The following is a 20,867-nucleotide window of genomic DNA, read 5'->3' as shown; positions in this document are numbered from 1 at the left end:
CCTTTAAACGCTGCGTACACTCAGAACAGCAAATATGTGTTTCTTTCTGTCACGGTGTGTGTTCTTGTGCAGGCTGCTTGTGTGTACTGCTTTTAGTTTCTTGTGTGCCTTCCCAGCGCTCTTCTACTCCTGTCTTCACGCTAAGTGTGCCCACAACTTTAATTTCCTCTCTCTCCCAAGGTTTCAGGCAGCATCACCTTTTTCTGCCTTATCTGTCACGTTCTCATTTTACAAGGCTGCGCTGCTCTTGTGTCAGTGTGGACTGCACACCCATTGGTTACTACATCCCATTTTCTTTGTTTTGCTTCTCTCCAAGGCTGGAGTTTGTGGTTTGTGAGGTCGCGTCTCTGCTTTCTTTTTTGTTCTCTCTTTTTTATTTTCTCCGTTGAGTCTTTTTGGCTGAGGCTGCACTCATCGATCAGTCACTCAATAAACCACTGTTGAATTGTGTTGAATTTTTTTTTTGCTCGCTTGCCTTTCTCTCTGTAGTCCTTTATTTTTCCTTCTTTCCTTGCCTTTATTCACAGCATTATATCATGAACAGCAGCAAATTAATAAGAACTTTGCACTGCAGGTCCACATGTATTAGCCGCTGCAACACCCTAATGTGTGCGAGGATAAGCATTGATCATCATTTCCTACATGGCTTGATGTGAGATTTTGATTTTTAGACTGAAATCACAAGAAACGAATAGCTAACATTCAAATCGTTTTGACTTTTCCCTTTTTTATGTATTAAATCATTTCCTTACAGTAAGGCAGTAGAAACAGGTTTTGACGTCCTCCAAGCAAAAGAAGGGGGAAAAAAAGCTTCCAGTGCATTAGTGACCAAAAAAACTTTGCTGTGAAACTCAAGCTAATTATTCGTTTTTTAATTGTTATAAGCTCATAAAAGCAGCAGGACTCATTACACCTATTCAGTGGTAGAGGAACCACTGGGACATGGTTACAGCTTTTTAATGAGGAGCTTATGAAAAATATATATTTTTAATAAATAGTTAAAACCCCCTTTTTATTATTTTATCTCACTTTTTTTTTTTTTTTTACATCTTTCCTTTCATTATCATCACTTCTTGGCATTGCATATGTGTTATTTTGACGATCAGAGAGCGCTTGTTTCACAGCGATCACTCAGATCGCAAAGGTTGAAAGACTGCGGGTTCGTATGGATCTGAATGTTTTGGTTCGCTGTAGTCTTAAGTAAGTAGACTTTTATATTCTCTTACTTTCGCTCTCTCTGGGTATTGATGTTGACTCTAAATCAGCACCCGCTTCTGTGTTTACACTTAATTTCATCACCGTGCTGGTCCTCGCTGGTACATGAGATGAACCTGGAGATACTACAGCGAAGAGCAGTGCGGTGTCAAAACAAGGCACTCCACAGTATATTTGATAGAAAATGTTTACCGAACATTGCAGACTTAATTAAGTGTGCTTATACTTTATGTAATGACTCAAGGAGGCTAATAATGTAAACAACAAACCGACTGAGACCTGCTTACAAATTGGGAGTATAGTAGTGCAGCTTACACTGCGCACTCGCACAGAAGCTCACAGGAAAAGTTTTTTTTGTTTTTTTTAAATGTTCTTCTCTGTGAACTCCTTTAATTAGAATAACAAGGCTGTGAGTTGCTTAGAACAAGGGATGTCAAGCAAAGGTCTTGCATGTGGTATTTACAAGCAACATGAATGTCGTTATTGTGTGGTTATACATGCTGATTTGGCCCGTTTGCCAGCACAGTCAGCAGTTGCAGCAGCAGCAGTGGCTGTGACACGGGCTCATGAAGGTAATTAAGGCATTTAAGCTACTTCTGCCCAAAGTCATAACTCAGTCAAGTCTGAACACATTTTAATTAAATTTTATTTTTTTTAGGCTCAAGTGTGATTTACGCTTCCATGTGATAACTGGAAGAACTGCAAACAGAAACTGCTCAAAGTTAATTTGCCATATTGCCAGAGTTATCGCAATGCTTGCGTTTAATCGGCACCAATTGCCCATCATCAAATTCATTTTTATTGCATACACTGATTCAACTCACTGTTTGAGGACACTCGGTCTGCATCCAATATATCAATGGAACAGGACAGTATTCCACCAAAATCAGAACATCTGTGCAAGGCAAAAACTGGAGCACGAACAAAAAACGCTGCACGCCTCCTGACAGAGCAACACCTGGAGCTGACAAAAAACTCAATGGAGAGCCACCTGAAATAGACGGAGAACAGTAATACCCATGATTTATTTTTAACTTACTTTCTCATTTTAACTTCACATAACTCTGTTCAATTTACAATCCAGTCGCCAAAGAAGTTGGTATTTTTTATGAAACTGACATTCATATTTTGATTTTGATGCCAGCTATGCTTATCAAGAGTTGGGACGGGGGGATGTTTTCCACTGTGTTGCATCATCCCTTCTTTTAGCAACTGTAAGGATTTTGGAACTGAGGAGACCAATTACTGCAGTTTTAGAAGCAGACGTTTTTCACATAGATGTTTGTAATGGGATTTTAGCTGCATAACAGTCTAGACTCTCCCAGGTCATATCTTTAACATTTCATGACAGCCAAGTATTTACAATGGATAAGAGGTCTGGACTGCAGGTGGGCCTTTTTAATACAGAGCTATGCTTTGTAATATGCGCAGAATTTGCTTTGGCACTGTCTTGCTGAAGAAAGGTCCTCACTAAAAAGATGTCTGGATGTAAGAAAACAGGTGTGCATTCTCTGACCACCTTGCACCCTTCTGCCTCCAGAACTGTGTGATTTCTTCATGGCGTAGATTCTGCAAAATGTTGGAAACATTCCCTTAAGAGGTTTTGATCCGTATTGATATGATGACTGTCACACAGCCATCATGTCTTTCCACTTCCTGAAGGTGCTGTAGTGGATTGATATCTGGTGACTGCGGCAGTCATTTGACTAAGTGAACTTATAATCATGTTTTAGGAAATGAGTTTGAGATAATTTAAGCTTTGTGGCATGATGCGTTATCTGGCTGGAAGCAGCCGTCAGGACATGGGTACACTTCACAGCAATACTCAATTAGGCTGTGGCATATTGAATAATGATTAGTTGGTACTAAGGGGCCTTAAGTGTGCCAAGAAACTACCACAGCATTGCACCAACACCAGCATACTAAACCTCCAGGCAGGAAGGATCCATGCTGTTGTTTATAGCAAATTCTGACCCTATCGTCCAAAAGGGGCAGCCGAAACTAAGCCTCAACAGACCATGCAACTTTTCTTTTTCCAATCTTTTTTGAGCTTAAAGCTGAAAGCAGTCTGGCCATTCAGCTCTGGTATCAAAAAGACATTTTCACCTAGACAAATGCCACCCATTAGATATTTTTTCTTTTTTGGATCATTCTCTGTAAACCATGGGGATGGTTGTGTGGGAAAATCCCAGTAGATCAGTAGGCTCAGAGAAATACTCATACCAGCCAATGTGGCACCAACAACCATGTCATGTTCTGCTCCAGTCAGATGCTTGGTTGAAACTGAAGCAGGTCGTCTTGACCATGTCTACATGGCTAAATACATGAAGTTCCTGCCATGATTATCTGATTAGGTATTTGTGTGACATGACATGACATATCGGAAGGTAAAACTCCTATTAGGAAGTTGCTAAACAGATACAGATCTAGCATAGAGCTGAAAACATAAATAATGATGGACTGCTTGTGACTCTTTTCAGGAGAGGCAGATGTGTGTTGTGACATTTCTGTGAAAAAGTCAATAGTAAAGTATTTACAAGGACAGCTAAACCTGTCAGTTTGAAAATGTGTCATTTTCAAAAATAATCTGCTGACGCATTCAGGCGAAAAAATATAGCTACCGGTGAAAATAGTTGATCACCGGCAGTCTGAGTCTCCACGCCACTGCGAGTTCCCTTCATCCTGCGGTGGTTTTGTTTGTGGCTCGGCTCAAACAAATCACCACATCTTGTTTGTACAGTGAATTATGTTTTTAATAGTAGACACTAATTACCCACGCTATCATCCCGTTACATTGTCTCTGCACGTCACGCCATTCTGGAAGGATTGCGCTGTTGTAATTACTGTAGGAAGTGATGCGTTTAATGGGATGCACTGACTGACAGTTTTAGTATTGAATATATGGTCTGGGTTTGGTAAAGGCTGCAGGAAAAAAAAATGAGCTAGGGGAGTAATTGTGAATGTATGTACTTGTGTTTTTTTTATTTGTAGCCTGTGCCGTGCTCTACGTGACGGTATGGACCTTTTTCCCTCGTCCTATGTATTGTGTGTCTTAGATTTAAAGGTTCTGCTCTATTCCACTTCTCTGCCGCAGGCCAGCACAGCTTTCAGTCTGCAGTGATGGAAGTTTATATTGACCCATAAATTAGCTATACTGCTCTGCCACATCCAATAGGGTGCTCTTAGGAAAGTCTGTCCCCTGTTAGCTGGGGATGTGAAACGGAAAGGCAAAAAAATTCTGTTGATATATTTATTTTAATGTGGGTTCAAACCCCTCACACTGTGTTGTAATTTTAAAAAGCAACTCTGTCAGATGACATCTGCGAATTAGTTTTGGGGTTTTTTTTGTTTATCTTTTGTGAAGTTCATCACGCAGTTTGGTTTCCTGATCAGGATGAACATCACAACAAGACAGACCCGTGTGGACTGCCAGCTTTTTGTTCTGTTAATTTACTCAGGCGCTCCCCAGATGCTCTTTTTACACACACACAGCCAGGGAAATCTGCAGATTGCTGTTTCAGTCTGTTGCAAGCATCAGACATAACTACTCACGTCACACCAGGGGGTAGACTCACATGGACAGCTTCACTTCCTACGTTTCTGACAAGTATTTGACGAATAAAGCCCTGGTGTTGTGCTTCTTGTTGGTTGCAGAAGTTCAGTTGTGTTAGACTCTTGTGCTCGACCACATGACATGTTTCATCTGTTAAAGCACGCTCTGATTGGTATGCACAGCCTGTCAGAATCTGCTTTAACAGTATCAGTTGCACAGAAATAAGGAATTAGTTCTGATAGAAATGTAAATTCTTCAAAGGAAAGAAAAAAGCTGGAGGTAAATCTGTCCTCATTACTCTAAGATGCTTTTGTAATATGAAAGCTTAGAGAGTAGCAAGTTAATTACATTCCTTATCAGGTTACAAGGGAGAGTGCGCACAGGTTTGCTGCGAGATTAGCCTGTTGCTAAATGGTCAGTGGCTCCTGAAGTTAGTTTTAAACTGTGTTTGTTGCTTGGTTCGGTCCTGCGTCATTTTGAAACATCCTGAGAAACACCAGATGGATTAGCATTTTATGATAAAGCAAAGTAATTTTTAGTACAACCTTGAGGCACTGCTCTCTATCACAAGGTGAATGAGAATGTGACTTTTGGGCAGCCTATTAAATCAATTATGCACAAGTTCTGATGGACAGAGTATTTTACGTTGAAATCCTTTTGAAAGTGAGCTGTGGACTTCAAGATTAACCAGGATGAACCTTTGATGATTCACGGTGGACTGTGTATCACAAGTGTCAAATAACAGGATGTGGTGAATGCTAAAACATGAGGTTTTAGCCTATATATCCTCCCTCTGGTTATTCAAGAGCCTGTCATGGTGATCCCAGCCTAAGCAGGGTATTCCACATGTACCTGTCCTCAGCAAAGTTTCCTCTTATTCTGGAGGATCCTGAGGTGGGCCCCAAGCTAGATGATATATATAATCCTTCTAGCAGGTTCTGGTTCTACCCTGAAGTCTCCTCTGAGTGTGAACAATCTCCAAAGGAGGCACTCTAGCTTAAACCAGCTGAACTCCTTTTAATACAAAGGAGCCAACCTCTTCACCCGATCTCTAAGGCTGAGGCAGGCCACAGAGCTCATTCTTCTAGTCTCTACCCAGAGCTCATGACCATATGTGAGGGTTGGAACGTAGATTGACTTTGTAAATCAAAAGCTCCGCAAGGGCCCACCGCAGTGCTTACATTACTGCTGATGCTGCACCTTTCTGCTTGTCCATCTCACGCTTCATTTTACCATCGCTTGTCCACAAGTTCCCAAGATCATTAAAACCTTTTGGCTTTACTGTTACTCTACCTGTCTTCATTATAAAAATAACTCAAGTGTTTTCAGTACCTCTCCAATAAGCTACTTTAGATCTACTCTGCGCTCACTAGAAAAGGGACTGACTTTTCTACTTCAGTTCATTTGTGTGTTGAGTTGTAATTAACTTTTCAGACAAAGACAAAAAAGTTGCTTTAAAATATATTCAGTAAAATACATCAGCCTAGCCCATATTAGGCTTTTTTAAGATAGTGTTTGCTGTTAGAACTGACATGTTGAAGTCGAAATGGGACTATTGCAGCTTTCTTCTTCCCCTCCATACACACAGTGTTTCTGCCCCCGTTGAGGTATTTCCCTTCTCCTTAAAGAAAATCACTACAGTTGCTTTATTGATTGAAAAAAGCGCACTGTCTAGAAATAAGAGGAAATTGTTACTTTTGGTTAAGGTATAAGCATGTTACCTTGACTAGTCCCAATTTAATCCTACGATCACTTGCAGAAGTCATTAGCGTCATGAGAAAAAAAAGACTAGCAGGGGGCTGTTCTGCTTATATTCAGAATGACTGCAGATATTATTTCTTCAATTAAAATCAATAAAATGATCTGTTGATTATCCAGTACCTGAGTTAGGGTCTGATACCCACCCTGCCAACAGCCATGTGATCAAACTCCCAAACTTTTCCTTGAGCATACTGCAAATGAGCAATTGAAAAATACCCACAAAGTAATGATGTGAAACGTCTCAGCGGGGGTAACTTGGGATCACCAGGAGGCTTATTCTTTACATCCATCTTCCTTGTCATTGATGATTGATCTTTTTCTGGCCAGGCAGTAGTGATTGGGACAGTTTCTCTCCATTGCTTTCTTTCTTTACCCATCAGATACTGCACTGTTTAATGAGCTTGCAAGTACAGCCTGTACTCCATCCACCTCTCATCTGTACATCAGCCCTCCGTGTCGCTCTTTCTCTTTGACATGTCGTCTTTGTCCCTGTGCCCCCTGTTATGTCTCGTCCTTCTCGGGCTGTACACCAGTTGGCCTCTTCATTTTTCTTTTTCTGACATTTGTCTTTTATTCTCTTCCTCCTCTTTACTTGAATTAGCTGACTCCACCTCATCCTCTTTAAATCTCTGACAGTAGCCTGTCCTTCGTAGGTGACAGTGTGCCACACACTTAACGCCACACTGGGGAAGGTAGTGATTGGAGACGGTAGCATGGATCAGAATCGTTCCAACCATCTCTAGTGATCTTGTGCTCTTGTGCACAAGTGACCACTCACAGTCAGCTACTGACTTCAAAGTGATGTTGATGCATCTGAACGGTTGGGAGTAATTTTAGAAATCACATCTATTGGGTTTGTGATACTTAAGGACGGGAATTGATAAGAATTTAGTGATTCTGATTCCATTATCGGTATCACTTACTGATTCGATTCCTTATCAATGTCCTTATTGAGTCTCATTGGGGTCTCACTAGCTCTGCTTTGGGAGTCACCTGTATCTCTAAGAAAGCATATCAAAGATAAAACATGCAGAAAATTAATTGCATGCTGTGTTTTCAAATGTTTGTGCATGTTCCCTCGTTGTTGTGATCAGCGTTGGGGTCATTACTCAAAAAAATTGATGAATTACAGGTATTAACAGAACACTTTTCTTAAAAGTAATGCAGTATGTTGTTAAATTACTCAGAGGAGAAAGTAATTTGTTGCACTACTTATTACATTACGTTTGCATGTCTCTGTGAAATTATGTGAAAAGCATTGTCTCACAATTACCTTTTAAGAATATAAACCTATAGGCTACAGTCCCACACACCAACACAAATCCTTATCCTAATGAGAACACACAGATTGTCTTAGTATTTAGATATGAACACAAAGCTGACAAAAAAAGAAAAGATGAAAACCAGCACAAAAAACAATCGCGGCAGTGATTCTACTTTAGAAACATTAAATTGGGTAGAAACGGAGGCTGCAGCCCGACTACTCAGTTTGTTAACTGTAAGTTCAGGTTCTGGCTGCTGGGCTGGGGTCAGCATTCACTCAGCTTTAACATCACTCTAGGTTCTTGGCTAGCTTAGCGTTACCATGAGTTAGCATGCATGCAGAGAGCTGAAGTTGTCTTAGCAGCAAAATACAGTTTTATCTGTTCTGGACGGAGATTGCACTTTGCCATTGTGCTCTCGTCTCTTTGTGCAATAATAATAAAAGTAATTTCCATATCCAGACAGCTATTTTTCTCCTTTGGCACACGAAATGAAATTGCTAATTGGCTAATTGTAGCAAAGGTGTAAAGGGAACAGATGAGTGGGATCGATAGGAATTGCAAGGAATTGAACTACTGGGAACTAATTGAGAACTGGTTCTCTCCAACAACCGGTTCTGAACTGCTATACCAAGTGATACTAAAATGATTAACTGTCTGAATTTCCAAATTAGACGCCAGTTATTTGCAAGCCTTTGCTGATCATTTGGTTGTAGTCAGTCTGAGATGGCCCATGATTGTTTGGGAGCAGGTGCGAGGCAGTTGCTTTGCGATCAAAAGTGGTCACCCAAAGGTTGAGGGTGTTGCACACTCAACCTCTGCAGTCCTATTTTTACTCTAATGTGAGTGAACCATGAGATCAGCTGCTGCTGCATCACAGACCTCGACCAGCCCTCCCCAAATAGCACTTCAGTTCAGGTCCTCATTGACAAAACATGAATATGAACTAATCATCAGTAGTGAGGCTGTTTGCTCACTATCTGACCTGTCCTTTACCGACAAGGAGACTGATAAAGGCATACAGTTGGTTCAGGTAATTTCCATCCTGCTTTATCTCCGTTTTGTTGTTGGGATTATGCTTTTGATTTTTTTTTCTGCACCTTTGTGATCAGCTCTCACGTCTTGAAGTAGGAAGGAAACTGTTCTAATATGTTTACTTATATGTTTGCCATACAGTGAAATATTGATTTAAAAAGGAAAACAAAACACTTAGAGAAGCTTTATATTGTAGATACTTTTATTTCGGCTAGGTGATAGATGAGTGACAGGTATGTGGGTTGAACTTTGAGCCACTCAGGCGAAGGAGAACATGAGAAACATTGCATTTGTTAGTATTGAGAAATTTAAAAGAAGTAACAACACACCATGGTAACTGAAAAATGTACCATATTTATTCCCCCATTTGTGCCAATGCTAGTAAATAAATAAATAAAACTGCAAAGGATTATGTTAAAATATTTACTGTTACAATAGGTGTAAATGATTTCAACTTGTTACGATTCCATCTTTGACAATTTAGTAAATATGAAATTGATCTGACAATTGATAAATATCAGCTTCTGCCATTGTTAATCGTCACTGTCAGTGATCAGTAAGACTAATATTCACCAATTGCCGTGTTTGATTAAGCAATCATCAGCAACTGTGACAACTTCTGCAAAACAATATATTTTTTGGCAGTTTTCCGGTGTCAAGCCACCCTTCAATCTCAAAGGTTATAGGGCTATCTAAACAATTTAAAATCTGTAATCATACAGTGTAGAAATATTATTCACAAGTGAAAAATTTTTTATGACATCACAGTGGACATCGCAGTTCACCACAAGATAAAATCATAAATGCTTAGAGAAACTGAAGAGATGCATCTCAGATTTAACAAGCCTCAGTTTGCATGTTAACGTTTCTGAAAATACAATCAGAAAAGTGCTGAAAAGGTATGACTTGTTTGGGCAGATTTCAAATGGAAAGCAAAAACATGAAGCATGGCTCTGGTTTGCAAAGTTGGTGAAAACCAAACAAGGATACCAGGACCTTAAGAAGAGCCCTGTGTGAATGAATGCGTACAAATCTCAAAAAACTGAAAGTGATATAAATAATGTATACTTTGTAAAGGTGGTTCTACAAGCTTCTGTATCTTGGGGTGTACTCAGTTTTATTTTTCACAACTGTATATTTTTGAAATAATTAGAATTTTCAGAGCAACAAGATTGTCTTGTCATTTGTACTTGAAAGGTTGGATTCGTAATTTCAGGTTTCCACAATATGCTTTGCATCAAACCCTGCCATCTAAAAGTGATAATGTGGGGGTACAGAGGGCTTTAAGTGATGTGCTTTTTGATTTGTCCTTTTTTCCCTCCAACGAAGACTGTTTCTCTACTTTTGTCTGGAGTTAAATAACCTTTCTCATTAAAAGTGCTTTATTAGGCTGTCGCAAAACACTTCCACGTCTTAAAAAGCCACTTGTGATGTAGAAGCTTGAAATGTCAGTCTGGGAGCATATAGCAAGGACAGTTACAGAGAAAATAATAATTATTCCCCTTTGCGTGCATTATGGCTGCATAATAAAAAGGAGAGAGAAACGTTGGAAGGAATAAATGGAGACTGAAGAGAGACGAGAACAGAGAGAGTCCATTAGCTGCTATTAATTATCGCTGATTGGTATTCACAGACTTACTACTTCTGAGCCTCCAAGAGATCAATTCTCCACTCTGGACCTCAGTCAGCACACACAAGTAAGAACAAGTAAAAACACACTTGCCTGTTCCTTTGACCTCTCTTATTTTAACTCTAATATGATTTTTTCCCCCCTATGTTAAAGAACAGATGTGCGCTTTCTGTTTTTTACGCTGCATTGTCACTTTGCTGTGTGCTTCAGGTTAAGTGCCCAGACAGCAGAATAGCCAGTTTGGGGAAAATTAGGTTTCAGATTATACAAGCTATCCGTGTTTTTACAAAGTGTTTTATTTAATTTTTTTTCTTGGCTTATTCATAGGAAAATATTGAATCCCCTCCTTTTAATTGCCTTTCTGCGTTCATGACCTTGTCTGGGATGTGCCCAGCATGATCAGACCTGTTTCATATTTACATATTAATGTGTGGGTGTAATGGAAAAAACTAAAGTGTTAAATGAATGAAATTACTGCAGGTAATCTGAAGGAATGTGAACAAGTGGGCATTCGTTTCCATCTTGCTGACTTTCATGGTAAAGCTGCATTCACGCTGAATAAAACATGACAGCTTTCTCGCTTGCTGTCACATCAGTGCAGGAAAATTTCAATGTGAGCATTAGTGTAGCAAGTATGATGCCTTTAAAAATGTGTGATCGTAACTTCAAACACGTAGCTTTTTGGTCTTTTCATGGATTTGATCAGGAGGAATCGACTTTAAATAACAGCGACGGGTTTCTTTGTTTTTTCTCTTTGATGCAAACGTCTAAATAGGCAACATACGCACTTCCTGTTGCTCAGTATGGGTCAGAAAATCCAAGACAATGTCAATGTGACCTTTTACTTTACTGCACTGCTGCCAGTAGACAGGAGTGAAGATTCAGGAGGAACAGGAGTTGGTTAGACAGTCTTTGAATAAGAGGCCTGAACTTGAAGTTTATTTTTATTAAATCCATTTACCGGCAGAGACCAGAAGAAAACATTTCAAAGTGGCCAACGAAAGTAAATTGATAAATGTGCCTCATTTTTTTTTCCATTATCTTTCTCCGATGAAACGTATTACTTTTACTTGAGCCATGACCCAGTTTCTCCACAGCAAGTTCTCTGAAGCGATTTTGAATATTTTTCAGCTTGATTTTACCAAGTCAGATAAACAAAGCATCAGTCTTACTTTAGTAACTTGAGTATTTAAAGTTGGGCTCGCAGTTGAAGTTGAAGCTGAGGACTCAAGCTAACATGAACTTAACTTTTTACCCTGAACGAGTTCAAGACCGGATTTTTATTGTCATATCATATTCGCAAGATATATCGATACTTTACCTTTTTATAGAAATAGTTTGATGCTGAGTGACATTAAGTCTTCCTTCAGTAAAGCTGTACCAGTGTTTGCATCATCTGTCACTGCACTCTCTACAAGCACAACCCCGCCCCTACTTTACCTCTCCCTATTCATCTCTGATCCACAAAGTTCTCCTGTAGTGTTGAAAGAGACACAGTACCATTTGAACTGTGCAATAAAACAGAACATAACCATTGCATGTGTAGCAACAGTCGACCAAGTTGTGGAAGCAAGATGGCAACAAAGAAGAAATTGCTCTTTTCAAACTCAAATTGCTGGTCTGTCACTGTCTGAATTTGAACTCGTCAGGTCATACCAACCCTTTATAGCACAAAAGTCACACAATAAGTAATTGAGGCATTTGTAGCCAAGCACCCGCTGTGTAGTTTGAGGTATAAATAAAAAAAAAATTTAAGTAGTCTCGTTGATGTGACAAAACTGTGGTAAGTTGTCGCAAAGAGCTGAGGGAAGACAGGCAAAGCAGCTCTAAATACACCATATACTTTATGTTTGTTAACTGCTAAATTATGTTTTGATAGTGACTTCCTATCCATGGCAGTACAGAGTGCTGAAAAATAAAGTTTTCAAAGAACTAAATACTATACAACATGATTCCGTAGCTTCTAGAACCACCTTTGGCAATCATAACTTGAAGTAATGTCTTGATGCATGCTCAATCATCCAGGTAAGTAAATCTCCAAAAGTTGATTCTGTTCATCTGGACGTAGCGTTTTGTGGGAGAAACGTTTCGTCACTCATCCAAGTGACTTCTTCAGTCTCAGCTGACTGCAGGTTTCCCCAATCTTATAAACAGTACATTTGCATGATGACTGAAACCAGCCCACTGAAGGAACAATGGGCTGAGAGGTCAGTTCTTTAATCTTAATTGTGCAAATTCTCATGACCATTGATCAACAACGACTAATTGAAATAGAAAAGAATTGGTCTGTTATATTTGCAGCTGTGCTTGTGATCATTGTCCTGTTTCATGACCTAATTTGGGCTGAGCTTTAGCTATCAGATAGATGGCCAGATAGATTTGACTCTATAATACTTTGGTGTCCAGAAGAGTTCTTGATAGATACACAGGTCCTGTGGGTGCAAAACAAGCACAAATCATCACCTCCTACACCAACGTGCTTGACAGTTGGTGTAAGTTGTTTTTTGCTTTTCAACTTCGGTCTAACCAGTCCAAAGGACATTGTTCCAGAGGTGTGGTGGTTTGCGCAGATATAACTTTTTAAACCTAAGTTGTGCTGCCATGTACTTTTAAGAGACGTGGCTTTCTACTGTTTACATCACCATGTTTCTTAGCTTCTAACAGTATGTCCAATGCTGTCAACTGCAATTGTATTGTGTCTCATGAAATTGCAATTTAAAGAAACTGAAATGTCCCCAACTGAGTGAAAACGTTTAACCCAGTGAAATCATCCAACATCTGAATGAAATCTGCAAAATTGTCTAAAGTTTCCTGAAGACTCCATTGGCCCCTTAGTGAGAAACCAGCAGTTAAGTTTGTGTTTGACCATTCAGCCAGAAAGTATAGAAATATGATTTCTGGTCCATATCATCCAGCTCTACATATTCCTACATTATTATACTTTAAACCAGTGTGGCTGAGGCTTGGTTCTGATACAATGCAAAAGACTCCAAGGCCTTCTTGGATTGAACAAATGGAGAATCAAATAATTTTGAAGTTTCTTTTGGTCAGAAAAAAAAAAAACTTGTCATAGGTGGCTTTTCATCCCTGGGAAGGGGTTACAGGCCACGGTAAAAGCCTGCCACTGACAAAGAAACTGGCTGCAAGGCTATGCAGGATATATGAGAGGGACAGAAAAAAACAAATCCACCGAGAATAAAATGGCTTTGAGTCATTTTTGCACGGTATCCCTGTCGTCGTGTCAGAGCTGGAACTGGTACTAATCTAATTTGTTTCGCTGCAAGACCAGTTTTTATCCCTTGGAATCAATTAGAGCTTGTGTCCATCCTGCCCTGCTTTTTTAAGTCTGCAGTGCTCAGCAGAAGCTTTGGGGAAGCATTCGTCCCTACTCCTGCTGTTACTGTGTGACTGCGGAAGAAAATGCATTGTGTATTTCAACAGAAGCTGTGTATGTGTCTTGCTGTGAGCTGAGGGTGTGCTGTCAGCAAACATTTATACTCTGTTGTAAATAAAGTTAAAAAGAAACCGAGGAATGGTCCACGGTGGGTAGGCAGCACTAACATAGCAGAAAATTATCCAAAGCGCTCTCACCAGGGCTGGCGGAAAATGATGAGAAAGCAAAGGAGTTGGGCTGTGAGATGGAGAGAATGGCAGTGAATGAAGGGGAGAAAAAATACACTATATATTGTAGATAGAAAAGCAGTGGATAAATGTAGAAAGGGGAAACAGATATGAGTAAAGCACAAGAGAGAAGAAAAGAAAAAGATGAAGATGCTTTCTGGGTGAGGGTGACAGACGAACAGAGAGATGAATTGATGTGACTTAAGTGAATGCAGAGGAACTGGAGAAGTGTGTGTTGCGTTAACGGCCTAATCATGAAGACAAAGAACTGCTGTGGCTGCTCTGAAAGCTTTGTCCTGCTAATGCACAAACGAGCCAAGCCAAGCTTGCACCTGTGTGCACCTTCTGTGTGTACGTGAGAAAGAAAGAAAGAATTCCTGTGGCATGAGGGCAAAGTGTCTTGCTTTCCTACCCCTGTTATCAGTGGCATGCTCATTGATTCCAATGATGTGTACTGTTCGATTGATGCCAGTGATGAAGGGGCCTCAACCTTATTTACCCTCAGACAGAAAGTCTGCACGCTTTAGGAGCACAACATGATTCCTTTTTGCTGTCTTCAAACCTTAAGAAGATAAAAAAAAAAACAATAAAATTACCTCATAAAAGAGGAAAAGCAAAGTGACAGTATTTTTATGCTTTATATTGTGTGTGTGCGTGCGTGCGTGCGTGCGTGTGTGTGTGTGTGTGTGTGTGTGTGTGTGTGTGTGTGTGTGTGTGTGTGTGTGTGTGGGAGAGAGAGATAGGGAAAGATGTGCGTTCAAGGTTCAGTCACCCCATTTGGGCCATTTTCCTACACTGAAATTGCCTTGTTTTCCACATGGCTGCACAGCTCCATAACACTGAGTAAGTTAGTGGAATGCAGCAGGCCACTCAGCAAGAGTAGACTGACAGAATTTGGTTAATGAACTAAAAAAAATAATAAAATAAGAAAAGTGTGTTCACACCAATCTGTTTCTCCTTGATTTATCAATCTTTTGCAGAAGCCCTAAATGGATATGTGAAATCAAACAAGTGTTGCTACTTAGACAACATCTCAATATCTCTTTGCAGTTTAACTGATTATAGCCTGTTTTATCCTCCAGGAGTTGTATTTTTTCACAAGTTTACAAGTAATTTCTTTTAATAATTTAGGAACACTAATTAAAAAAAATGTGTGGGGGGGTTTAACTTCAGGAAAGAACCTGTTGAAATATTTTGTAGAAAGGTTGTGTGGAGAAAAAAATTACTAAACAAAATTACAACTACATCTGTTAAACATGGCAGTAGTATATTTTAGTAATGAACAGTGCTGAGCAGTCTGGGCCAGCGTGTGATGTCAGACTGATAAGGATCAGATGCAGAAGAATGAGCTGACGGCATTCTGCTGTGTTTCCTCTGGGTTGTTGCGTGACTCTTGTTTGTGTGCCTCATTCACGGAATCTGCATTATGATCCAATCTATCTATATTCATTCGTCCCGAGCAAACTTTGTTTTTACAGTTGTGTGCCTGTGCAGGAGGACAGTCCATGCTTGGGCCTCGTTCTTGTCCTTGCTGAGGTGTTGCGGCTTTTTTAGACAGGCTTATATTTACCAATATGATCCAAATTTTGCTGCCTCTGAAAATAAGTTAGAAAAGGTGTATAATCGTCATTCAGCGGAGGGGTCCTTGAGCAATACTCCACTGACATGCTTTCCACCTTTTTGTATGTTAGGTTTAAAAAGAAGATTATAGGGCAGAAAAAAGGCAGCTCACTCGAGAGGTAGCTGAATAGCTCACTATATAGTCACAAGGAACTTGCTGATTAAGGACATGTTATTATTTAATAAATGATTTAAGAATTGAAGTGTCCTTTGATAAACTTGATGTACATTTTTCTTGTGTAAATGGTCTGTATTTTGTATAGCGCTTTACTAGTCCCTAAGGACCCCAAAGCGCTTTACACAACCAGTCATCCACCCATTCACACACACATTCACACACTGGTGATGGCAAGCTACATTGTAGCCACAGCCACCCTGGGGCGCACTGACAGAGGCGAGGCTGCCGGACACTGGCGCCACCGGGCCCTCTGACCACCACCAGTAGGCAACGGGTGAAGTGTCTTGCCCAAGGACACAACAACTGAGACTGTCCGAGCCGGGGCTCGAACCGGCAACCTTCCGATTACAAGGCGAACTCCCAACTCTTGAGCCACAATCGCGTAGACTCTTCTGTAGGCCGTTCTTTTCTATGGTTTTATTTTTTGAGCAGTTCTGCAGTTATAGTTGCCACATCAGTACGTATTATGCATCAAACCACACTCTCTATATATATGAAGACAATGCAGGGTGGTGTGACCTATCATTAATGTTTAATTGACCACTTGTGGAACAAATGGAACCGATGCAGCACACACTTGCTAATACTTGCGATTATTTTTAGTCTGCTGCTTTCTTTGTCTTCTTTCTAACGTGTTACTATCTATGTATCATAAAACATACCTAACCAAATAAATATAAACACACACTGATCACCCACAACATTAAAACCACTTAAATAATGTCCTACTTTTGTCTGTCCCCCTTGTACTTACAGAATAGCTCTGACCTGCTGTGGCATGAACAAAAGACTGCTGGGAGGTCTCCCTAGTTGTTTAACAATGATGTTTGTTGCCAGACATAACAGTTGAGAATGCCAGGACTCTCATTCAGTGGCTGATCGGTGGGTTTTTAAAACTGCTACAGAACATTTCCTGCTGTTGTAGGAACAGTTATGTGAAAACCAAAATGAACACACCTTTGTTCACCAGAGTGATTGCAATAATCCCAGAATAACCTCGGTTAAAAGCACAGTTTATATAAGATGATCTGGCTTTGCACACTCAAGGTCACAGGCAGACGCATGGCGATTTTCTGTCAAGATGAATTATGCCCGGGTTTATAGAGGTGTACACCAGCTAATACATCGAGATTTTTACTTTTACAAAACTCAGCGAAATAAAAGATGGTGAAGTTGGCGGCCAAAAAACACAATTAATTCAGAGCAGCTCTCTTTGGTGCACCACGCGAAGCGATTAATCACACAGTGTAAGAGGCGAGTGTGTATGAAGAAAGCCGAGGCAGCCAGCAAAGTGGCAAAAAAACCACTCTTATAAATTTCCGTTCATTCTTTTTGTTTTTTGATTGGTCTCAGCATACACAGATCCACTTACAACCTCAGCAAGTGCGACCTTGCCAAGGATATAAGTGGATCGCTCGGCTCCTCACTCAATCCTGTGTTGTTGTGGGGCAGCAGATAACTGCTTCTACAGTAAATGATATTTGATTTGAACACACTGACACACACAAGCAGACAGCTGGGCGCTGAAGCGACTCATGGTCCAGTCAGCATAGTCTGTGCTCATACAGCCTTTTACTTTACACATACACACCTAGCATACAGGGTCTTTGCTAGATGGGCAAGATATATATATGCATTATATATAGTATTATGACTGTTTGACATTGACTTGTATGACCCTGGACGGGCGGGCACGCACGCACGCACACACACACACACACACACAAGTGCATATACAGACATTCACACAAATGCGCATATGCAAAAAAAGAGAGCCTGCTTTCAAGCACACAACAATTGGAATTCAAATGGTGATCGCTGGTGTCTACTGCACTCTGCCAAGGCACTGTCTGACACACACACACACACACACACACACACACACACACACACACACACACACACACACACACACACACACACACACACACACACACACACACACACATATAATATCATCATTCAGGAGGCGGCTAGCCTGTCCTGAGCTTTAACATGTCCTTGTCTCTTCTGTTTGGAGTCAGCAGGATTGTCCCCCCCCCACCACACACACACACACACACACGCTCTCTCTCTCTCTCAGATGTTTTCATACATACTAAAGCACATCCTCCTCTTATATCACATAGTTGCCTGTCTGTTATTACTCGAAAATACGTCGAAGCATCCAAACACCACGCCGTAATCTGAAAGACTATTCTCCTATTAATATGTGACATTTTAAGTATTTTGCTGTCCCACTAACTCACTATCACTTACCATGAGTGAGCAGTCGTGGTCTGACGCGATCCATTTTAAAAGCAGCCATCTGTTCACGTCCTATGCTGCTCTTTGTTTTTTTCCCCTCTCAGTCATGTTATTTTACCCTCGCAGAAAGGGGATGTTCAATCGCTCAACATGTTTGCATCTTTATAATTGATTAGAGAAGCATTCCAGTACCTTTGCTTGTAGTAAAATTTGTGTTTTGTTGATGAGTGATTTGATTGAGTGTTTTGAGCCACTGTAATATACTTTTCTGGTCTTATATGAACTTCATTAACATCAAATTTTAATGTCTAGGTTATCTTTCCCTTTATTAGCTGTGGCAGAAATTAAAATGCCTCAAGTATCTGACCTTGTTTACCACTTCTGTGAAGTGGTCCCTCTGAGACCACTACCAGGCAGCGTTAATGGACAGGTGTTTTTCGGGTTGTGCTCTTTATTCAGCAGAGTCCTTATCTGTAACGAATTTGCTTTACTGTCTGTCGTTGGACAAAGCTTGAATTATTGATTTTCTGGTGCACTGACTTTTGTTCTGCCAGATCCTGCTTCGTGTACGGATTGTATCCAAAGCGTTTTAAAGTGCCACGCACTGTCCCCTCTAAAAAAGCCCTCAATACCCTTTAATTGTTTGTTTTCTTTTCCATTATCTATCACAGTGCTAAAATTAAGCTATTTTCCACATTTTACTTGAACAAGCTTCTGAAATCTGAATAAACTCCACTTGAGTGCCATCTGAATGCTGCTTCCTTTATAAAGGAAGTCTGACCTCTTGTTCAAAGGACTTACCATTTGTCACTCTCCCAAATTGTCTTAAATTCACATGCTGACCCCAAAGTAGTGCAAAACATGGCTTTCTTATTCTATCATTTTTTTAAAAATGTCATTTTATTTTAAATGATTTTAAAACCATGAAACTTCCCGAGGACTTCCAAGTTTAAAATAGGTGGACTTTCTTGCCCACTTCTTTCAGTGGAAGAATGATATAAAAGCTGACCACTATCAAAAAGGAGTATGTGTCATTAGTCATGTTTTGAAGTGATGCCTGAACCCTAGAAGCAAAAAGGGAGCAGAACTAACAGCTAACCTTTTGTTGTCCTTACTTGATATCTGTGTATGAGAGATGCTAATTAAAACTGCTGAGCCGCAGTTAGTTTAAATCACTATAGCTTTCAAAGCATCTTTGAATCATCCTGTGGTTGAACGAGAAAGCATATCTCATTTTGTCTGCATTTCAGCTGCTTTATTTCTGCACTGTGTGTGACAGCACGGTCAGCTAAACATAACAACACTGAATGTGTTTGCATTCAGGTGTCAGTTTGGCTTAAATTGAATTAGGAGGCTGAGTCACTCCCTTCCTGCCACTAGTCATAACTCCAAATGTTGTTTTTATTTGAGACTTTTAAGTGAAAAGAGCCGAGCGTTTTAATGCAAATTGCAAGCCTCAGAGGTGAAAATAGTGGGAGTTGAATCAGTTACGATTTTTTTAAAATTGTTATTATTTGCTTAAAAAAACCCACTGCAACACAGAGAGGTTAATGTCACTGGTGACCTCACCCACTGACACCCACTCATGAATATCAAAAAGCCTTGAGGCTTAAAAGCTTGATTCTAACTCAGTAAAGTTCAAAGTGCCATAACCCTTTGAACTCTGAAAGAAGTTTAAAATGTGACAAATTTATATGACAAGCAAAAGAAAAGCAAAAGCAAAATGCATTTATGTATTCACAGACAAAGGCAATGAAATAATGGAGTAATGGATGGAAACAATACAAAATTAACAGCTAGAAAAGCGAGAACACTGGAATATCAAAGCAGGGGAGAATTTATTGGATGAGAACTGCAATAACAACAGGATATACACTCACATGCCACTTTATTAGGTCCACCTCGCTAGTGTTTTTGCCTCCAGAAATGCCTAAATTCTTCTTGGCCTAGTTTCAACAAGCTGCTGGAAACATTTCTCAGAGACGGTGGTGTCACACAGCTTCTGCAGATTTGATATGGAAGACGATCTGTTTCACCACATAGATCTTGTGACTGTGGAGGCCATTTGAATCATTGTCATGTTCAACCAACCTGAGATGATTTAAGCAGGCATCAGGAGACCAGTAGCAGCGTGAACTGCTATAATGCAGGACGGATCCAAGCTTTTGCGTTTACACCAAATTCTGACCCAGCCATGCAAATATTGCTGCAGTTTAGTTTTGGTGAAGCTGTGTAACTTGTAATGTCAGTTTCCTGTTTTAGCCGACAGTAGTGGCACATGATGTGATCTTCAGCTGCTGTAAGATGTAGTGGTTGTGGTCTTCATAACTTGATTGTAACAAGTTGTTATTTGAGTTATCTTTGCTTTCCATTCAGGTCGATGCAGGAAAATCCTGGTATATCCTAGTATTAGTACCAGCATGCCACGTCAGTCTTTCTTGCTCATTGTGATCCTTGGTTTGAACTTCAGCAGGTCATCTTGACCATGAAAATATAGCAGTAATGAAGAATTAAAAATGCTCAAAAATCAAATCAAATCTGGTACACCCATTGCCCCAAAATTAAAAGTTAAGCTGACTTGTAAGCAAATCCACATGGGCAGATCTGAGGGAAGCAGACAGAGAAATTCAAAGGTCATATACCACAGTCTGAAAGGTTCGATCACCCCAGGTACTTTTGCTTTTGCTTGGGACAGTGTACTTCACCTTAATCTGCAAGATGACGATTGAATGTGAAGGAGATCGG

At 40.1% G+C, this 20,867-nt stretch overlaps 1 protein-coding gene across 2 annotated transcripts in view; it reads left to right on the top strand.

Annotated features, from left to right (window-relative positions):
• Positions 1 to 20,867, top strand: part of tnksa (tankyrase, TRF1-interacting ankyrin-related ADP-ribose polymerase a) — a 101,459-nt gene that overhangs the window by 13,823 nt on the left and 66,769 nt on the right. The gene's annotated exons all lie outside the window — the stretch shown is intronic.

Source organism: Perissodus microlepis, chromosome 7, assembly GCF_051167445.1.
Source record: "Perissodus microlepis isolate ML-2025 ecotype Zambia chromosome 7, ASM5116744v1, whole genome shotgun sequence".
In the NCBI taxonomy this organism is placed as follows: domain Eukaryota; kingdom Metazoa; phylum Chordata; class Actinopteri; order Cichliformes; family Cichlidae; genus Perissodus; species Perissodus microlepis.
Note: the sequence above shows the minus strand (reverse complement) of the source record. Positions and strands in the feature narration are given on the sequence as shown.